Source organism: Ziziphus jujuba, chromosome 8 (genome assembly GCF_031755915.1).
Source record: "Ziziphus jujuba cultivar Dongzao chromosome 8, ASM3175591v1".
In the NCBI taxonomy this organism is placed as follows: Eukaryota; Viridiplantae; Streptophyta; class Magnoliopsida; order Rosales; family Rhamnaceae; genus Ziziphus; species Ziziphus jujuba.
This window is the reverse complement of record NC_083386.1, coordinates 662,501-670,000: the sequence shown is the minus strand read 5'-3', so window position 1 is coordinate 670,000 and position 7,500 is coordinate 662,501.

The window sequence follows — 7,500 nt, the reverse complement described above, 5'->3', positions numbered from 1 at the left end:
TTCATGGAACCTCTTGATAGCAGGTTCCCAACTTGCTTCGCTAGCGGGAAGTCCTTTTTCACGGGACGTGACACTCTCCCCCACCTAAACTCGCGACGCCCTCGTCGCGCCTTCTTCCTTGCCCGCCGAATGTGATCTTTGAGTTGCCGTTGTGTATCTTCGTGCTCCCCAGTTACTTCACCATCCGGCAGATCCTTCCCCTTCACCAAGTATTTGGTGTAGTTGGGTATGCCTTTATGTTGACCGACTCGACCTGCAGGTGTGGCTTCGACACTCTTGGCGGGTGAAGTCACTATCGTCGAGGGTGCTCCTCTTGACTTACCTTTCGCTAGGGCCTCCGTGCCCCCTTTCCTTGCAATGGGAAGTGACTCTTCATAGCGTCGTGCCTTCCCGTCATGTACCTCGTTTTGTTGAGGTGATGGTTTGGCTAAGTTCCCTTCCTTAGCCTCTTCGTGCTTCCTCTTGTTGTCTCCATGCCTTGAAGCCAATGCACGCAAGTTCCCTTGGTGCAACTCCTTTGGCATAAGTTGTACCTTAGGAGATGTCTTGGCATGGTTTGAGGCATCCTCACTAGGCTTTTGGGCAGCAGCCAAGTTGATTTGCTCTTCCCTCTCAACTTGCAATGCTGACAAAACCTTGGCCTCCCGCTTGCTAGTTTGTTCCGTAGGCACCATGCACGTCGTTCCCCCATCCATGATGCATAACTTGCTTGCAAATGGGAGTGGGAAAGCCTTTACTCGGTTGAAGAAGTCCATACCAAGGACAACCTTGTAGTCATCCCTGGACACAACCATTAGATTCAATTGGCCCTCCCAATCGCCGATGGTGGTTTGCACACTTCTAGCAACTTCTTGGAATGGCTTTGCATCCGAGTTCACCGCCTTTACGGAGCCCCTTTCTTTGGTTGCCTCGATCCTAAGCCTTTGCGCCTCCTCCACCGATAGGAAATTATGTGAGGCACCCGTGTCCACCAACGCCTTGGTGGGCACCCCATTGAGTTTTGCCTCCACGAACACTAGGCCACTCTTCTTTGTCTCCTTAGGAGCAGCCTTGATAGTATTCAACAGCTGTGAGGAACCTATTTGTGTTTGCTCTTGAGTTTCCCTCTCTTCGAGCATGGCATTTAATGACTTCCTCTTTGGACAATCTCTTGCCCAATGGGGATCGTCGCATAGGAAGCAATTTCTCTTTGGCTTTAGTTCGGGCTTGGCTCCTTTCTTCCAATCTTTGCTAGGTAATGGTGGCCTTCTTTGATGTTCCTTGCTTTGGGGACTTTTATAGAACTTGTCTCCCCCACCTGTAGTATAATTATTCTCATCTAATTGAGCTTGCATAAGGGACAAGGTTTCAATTACCTTTGTTTGGAAAGCTTGGCTTTCATGACGCCACGCCTCGGTGTTGGCCTCGTTGGTGCTTTACATGGTACCTCTAAGCTCCCCCACTTGGCCTTCCACTCGGCCATCGAGCTCCCCCATGCCTTGCTCCACACAATCAAGCCGCTCCAACATGTCGGCAACGGCCAACTCCATCTTGACCACCTTGGTCTCCATGGCGGTGAGAACGTCCTTCGACTTTGAACGCCCACGTCCCTTCCTTGCAGCTTCGGGGATGGCCTCCCTTCCCCTTGCTTCTTCAATCACAACCTCTGATGAAGACATTTTGCTCTAGATGCTAGCTTTAACCTTGGCTCTGATACCACTTGTCACGGTCCTACATTTTATGCAGCGGAATAGACCGTGCGGCGCCAAGACTCTCCAGTCATGGCCAGCCTTTTCACTATCCGAGTTCATATATCGACCCATCTGATACCAATTGTATGCTCATGAGGTTCCCATAGTCGTCATGGCTCATGTCGCTCAGCAAGCTAGCCCGATGGCCTTGCGCCCACTCGGTAGCTTGTTACTCAATCTTGTGCCAAGATCTAGCCAGCAACCCATCTCTTCACTCGGGCCTTGGTCCATGCACATCTCGAATAGCATCCGACCCTAGAGCATGCACACCAGCATCATGCCAACATGCCCTCAGGGTAGCAACACAAGGTTGGAAGCCCACATATGAATGTCACCCGATGGCACGGTGTCGCCCCGTCCGTGCCTATTTAGCTTCCGACCCTCTTGAGCGAGGCAGAACCCGAGCCCCCGCTCATTGGCACATTTGCCACAACCGTGTAACAAAGGCCTACGTGTGTTCTTGGCATAGCCGATAGAAAACGGCATAGCGAATGCTACACTTAGCCTCTGACACAGGAGTGACGCGCAATACCAGCTCATAGCGCCTACCGGTACTGTCCTCGGGACTCCCTGTCCCTCAGAGACATAAGACCACCTCCGTGGCACTTTATGTCCGCCCCATGGCTTGCCGTCGCCCATGGGAAGCTCGCTTAGCCCAAGCTCGAAGCCGGAGCCGGGGGCCGTGGAGAGCCAACACGGACCACCCCCCCTAAAGAGCTTATTGAGCCATTTCCTTTCTGGCACCCATAGATATCACTTTGTGCGAGGAATCATAATGGGGTTTTCTCTAGCAAACCTTCACATCTTGGCTTGCCATTCGATATGCACCATCCTAGTGACATTCTTAAGAACTTCCCACGGCCCGGGATCGAAGATCCCGACCTTCAAATATTTACGAAAATGCCACTAGGCCATTCCAAAGGTGCGGACCGTCACATCCTCCCCCACTTGATTATGTCGATGCCCTCATCGACGTGCCCGCTGGCTATCCTCAAGACTCCTGCACTCCGCGTAACATCTTTCCTCCACATAAGCTCTTCAGGCTCAAACTCAAGATCTTGCATACTTCGTCCCTCTACCTCTGTAGAATCACCTCTGTGACGACCTTCGCGCGCCCACCCTTGGACTTGGCCAAGGACCTACTGCATGCATTCACCCAAACTCAAGCTTTCCTCAAAACCTGCACCTCCTTGTGCATAAATTAGTGCTTCGCCCCGCACTTTCAGCTCCATATGCAGATAGTGTCCCCCTCGGACGAATTCTGCCTCTTATGTATCTCGCTGGCACCCTAGCCAGACTCATGTCCCCCTTGGACAGATGCTCTCTTCCTTCATTGGCACCCAAGCCAACGCTTATTGTCCCTCTTGGACGAATGCTTTCTTTACTTGTTGGCATCACTCTTAGCCAACTTCACGTCCCTTCTTGGACGAATAGCTTCCCGAGCTCTAATTTCCATCTCCACGATGGTGATGCTAGCAATTCTCAAGCTAGCTTTGCCTTCTCCAAAGGCAAATTTATGCACAACATCCCTTGAGTGTGCATCTCAAATTTCCATCTCCACGATGGTGATGTGCTAGCAATTCTCAAGCTAGCTTTGCCTTCTCCAAAGGCAAATTTATGCACAACATCCCTCGAGTGTGCATTTATTCTTGTGGCTTCCAACGCCAACCCTTGCGCAAGTGGCATCCTCTTCCCGACGAGTTACCACATCTTGAATGGAGGTCCTCTCTTCTGCGACCCCCTTATTTCGGCTGTTGACACCTAGTGTCGTCTTGAACTAAGTCCCTTCCCTAGTTCTTTGCCTCAATCATGCTCACTTTTGTATCTCGGCTCCTCCTCTGAGCCAGTTTTTGCCCTCTGGCAAATTTACAATGCTCCACGCATCCAAGGTTCCTTCTTGAACCCAAATCTTGCCCTCCGGCAGTATACCATACTCAAATTTGACCCTCTTGGTCTTATAAGGACATTTTGTTGGTCTCCACTGAGACTTTCCTTCATAGTCCTTTCCCTTTCCATGCTTACATACGTCTTTTGGCATTTCGCTTTTGTGAGGTTCTGGTTTCCCTGGACTCATCACTGTCTGGCCCTTACCCTTCCACAAATGGCTTTCAAACTCCACAAGGCTACTTGATCATGGGCCTACTCTTGGCTCCATCCAACTCTGGCCAAAAGATTCAAGGATAAGGTGTTGTCCCTCATGAACTTCTTCAACCAGACTTCTGCTTCAATGCACGCTGCCTATCTCAGATTTAGGCTTCCAAAACCGCCACTTCTTTATGCCCAAGGTGTAGGGTGTCAATGCAATGAACACTCCCCCACTTATGCCTTCGACGCCTGCTTCCAGCGCTCGTCCGAATTCCACCCAAGCAAACGGTTACTCTCTCACCGAACCGGCTCACTTAAGGTTTCCTTATGGACTCGCACTAGAGTCTCGTGCCCTCATGGCACTGACCACCATGCCCTCAAGGCTGTTGCTTCTATTGAAGTCCTTTGCCTCCACATCCGACATTTTGTGCTCATGTGCACCAATATTTCTGAGGCTACCCAAGCTCTGTGGTCCAGTTGTGCTTCCTCTGAAGCTTGTGCCTCCACGGCATTCCAACATTCGGCCTTCATGCCCTGTTATCATCGTCTCTTGCTCTCTGCCTTTTCTTTGGCAGTCCTTTGGCCCTCTCGGCCTTATCTGCTATGTTGCTCGCATTTGGTGCCTCTGTGGCAACCATAATTTTGGCCCCGTTGGCCTGATCTATTGATTTCACGCCCCTTTCACAGTAGCATCGGGGTTCTACGGATCCAAGCATCACCAACCAAAACCATCCGTTCCTCGGTTCGCCTATTGCAGGACAAACCGGGCTCTGATACCACTTGTCACGGACTTGTTTGTTTACCCTTCAAGCCGTGCGGCCTTAGTTGCTATTCCGACCCTTTGTTGCAACTAAGTAAGCCTTTTGCCCACTAAAAGAGAAAGCTAAGCAAAGAAAGCTAGAGCACAAAGAGAGATTGGGAGAATGAAAGTATATTACTTGAAAGAGAGCTTTACAAGTATAGATGAGATTTCTTGGATGGTTTGGCCAAATGAGGCCTCCACCTATTTATAGGCATACAAAGCTTAATCCTACGGCTATAATTGCTTTAATCCTACGGTGGAGAATGGTTCCCACCTACTCCCACCTACTTTACATAAAATATCTAAAGAAACATCTAGAATGGATATGTACATGGCTTGGCCCATTGTAAGGCCCAAAATAGGCCCAAAGTGGATTATAAGGCCCATAATGGATTGGAAGGCCCAAAATGGAGAGAATGCTCACCAAGTGTTTGATGAAATGCTTCAACCGTGACATTCTCCCCCACCTATGCCGTCGACGTCCTCGTCGAGCTTGCTTCATGGAACCTCTTGATAGCAGGTTCCCAACTTGCTTCGCTAGCGGGAAGTCCTTTTTCACGGGACGTGACACTAGGCACCGTAGCATACCCCCGCACAAACACCCACCCGGATCCCGCCGAGATTGCCCCCCAAGCAAGGTTCGGAAAGACTCCCACACGAGTGCAGGTGTCCTTCGTCCCCCATTTCGGGCAGCGCCCCCAGCAATCACCAAACAAGCATCCATGAAGAAGCATACCCCGCACAAACACCCACCCGGATCCCACCGAGATTGCCCCCCAAGCAAGGTTCGGAGAGACTCCCGCACGAGTGCAGGTGTCCTTCTTCCCCCATTTCGGGCAGCGCCCCCAGCAGTCACCAAACAAGCATCCATGAAGAAGCAAACCCCGCACAAACACCCACCCGGATCCCACCGAGATTGCCCCCCAATCAAGGTTCGGAGAGACTCCCACACGAGTGCAGGTGTCCTTCGTCCCCCATTTCAGGCAGCGCCCCCAACAGTCACCGGACAAGCATCCATGAAGAAGCATCGCCCACAAATGCCGCAGCATGCAAAACCATGGCAATAGCCATATGAAGCAATGGATCGCACCGCATAAGCCCACACATTCCGAGTTTCCGACATGGTGCTGCATGCCTAGGCACCGTAGCATACCCCCGCACAAACACCCCCCTGGATCCCGCCGAGATTGCCCCCCAAGCAAGGTTCGAAAAGACTCCCGCACGAGTGCAGGTGTCCTTCGTCCCCCATTTCGGGCAGCGCCCCCAGCAATCACCAAACAAGCATCCATGAAGAAGCATACCCCGCACAAACACCCACCCGGATCCCACCGAGATTGCCCCCCAAGCAAGGTTCGGAGAGACTCCCGCACGAGTGCAGGTGTCCTTCGTCCCCCATTTCAGGCAGCACCCCCAACAGTCACCGAACAAGCATCCATGAAGAAGCATATACCCCGCACAAACACCCACCCGGATCCCACCGAGATTGCCCCCCAAGCAAGGTTCAGAGAGACTCCCGCACGAGTGCAGGTGTCCTTCGTCCCCCGTTTCAGGCAGCGCCCCCAACAGTCACCGAATAAGCATCCATGAAGAAGCATCGCCCACAAATGCCGCAGCATGCAGAACCATAGCAATAGCCACACGAAGCAATCGATCGAACCGGACAAGCCCACACATTCCGCTTTTTTTCCCGCACCGCACCGCACCGCCCAAGCCCCGCCCCCCCGGGCCCACCTGCTGGTCGCCGACGGTGGGGCCCACCCGGCACCGTTACCGGTGCATGGTGGCCCCCACCTGCCGACGAGACCTGCCATTGTGCCCACACCCCCACTGGGGGGTGTGGGCAGCGCTGGCAGGCCGGGGGGGGGGGCTCGCTGTTGAAGCAGGCAGGTACCACCCCCCTAAAGAGCTTATTTAGCCATTTTCTTTCTGGCAGGCTCAGATATCAATTTCAGCGAGGAGTCATAATGGCCATTTTTTTGGCTCTAGACATCGAATTTTGATGAGATTTTTTGCAGGGATGCTTAGAAAAATGGGTAGAACATTATGGAATTGGATTTGTAATTTTTGGAGCAACATAGAATTTTTTATAATTTTTTTGCCGAAAAACTAAGAAAAATTCATATAAAATAGGAAATGGGTTGGAGGTTGGTTTTTTTTGTTGGGAATGCTTTAAAATGATCCATGTGATTTTTTGGAACTTTATGTTGCACGGAAATTGCACGAAATTGCGGCAAAATGCGTACGTGGTGGGGCGGCGAGGCACGGCATGGCACACGGATGCCCCCAACGAGGCAAGGCATGGCACACGGATGCCCCAACGATGGGCACTACAAGTGCTACACCTTATATTGGGTCCACACACATAATTTCATGGAGACTAACCCCTTTGCCATCCTTGGGCATGATGGCAAAGCCGATGGGCATGGCATGGGGCACGGTGGGCATGGTATGGGGCATCGGTGGGCATGGCATGGGGCATCGGTGGGCATCGCATGGGGCATCGGTGGGCATCGCATGGGGCACGGTGGGCATCGCATGGGGCATCGGTGGGCATCGCATGGGGCATCGGTGGGCATCGCATGGGGCATCGGTGGGCATCGTGTGCATCGCATGGGGCACGGTGGGCATCGCATGGGGCATCGATGGGCATGGCATGGGGCATCGGTGGGAATCGAGGAGTCATAATGGCCTTTTTTTGCTCTAGACATCGAATGTTGATGAGATTTTTTGCAGGGATGCTTAGAAAAATGGGTAGAACATTATGGAATTGGATTTGTAATTTTTGGAGCAACATAGAATTTTTTATAATTTTTTTGCCGAAAAACTAAGAAAAATTCGAATAAAATAGGAAATGGGTTGGAGGTTGGTTTTTTTGGTTGGGAA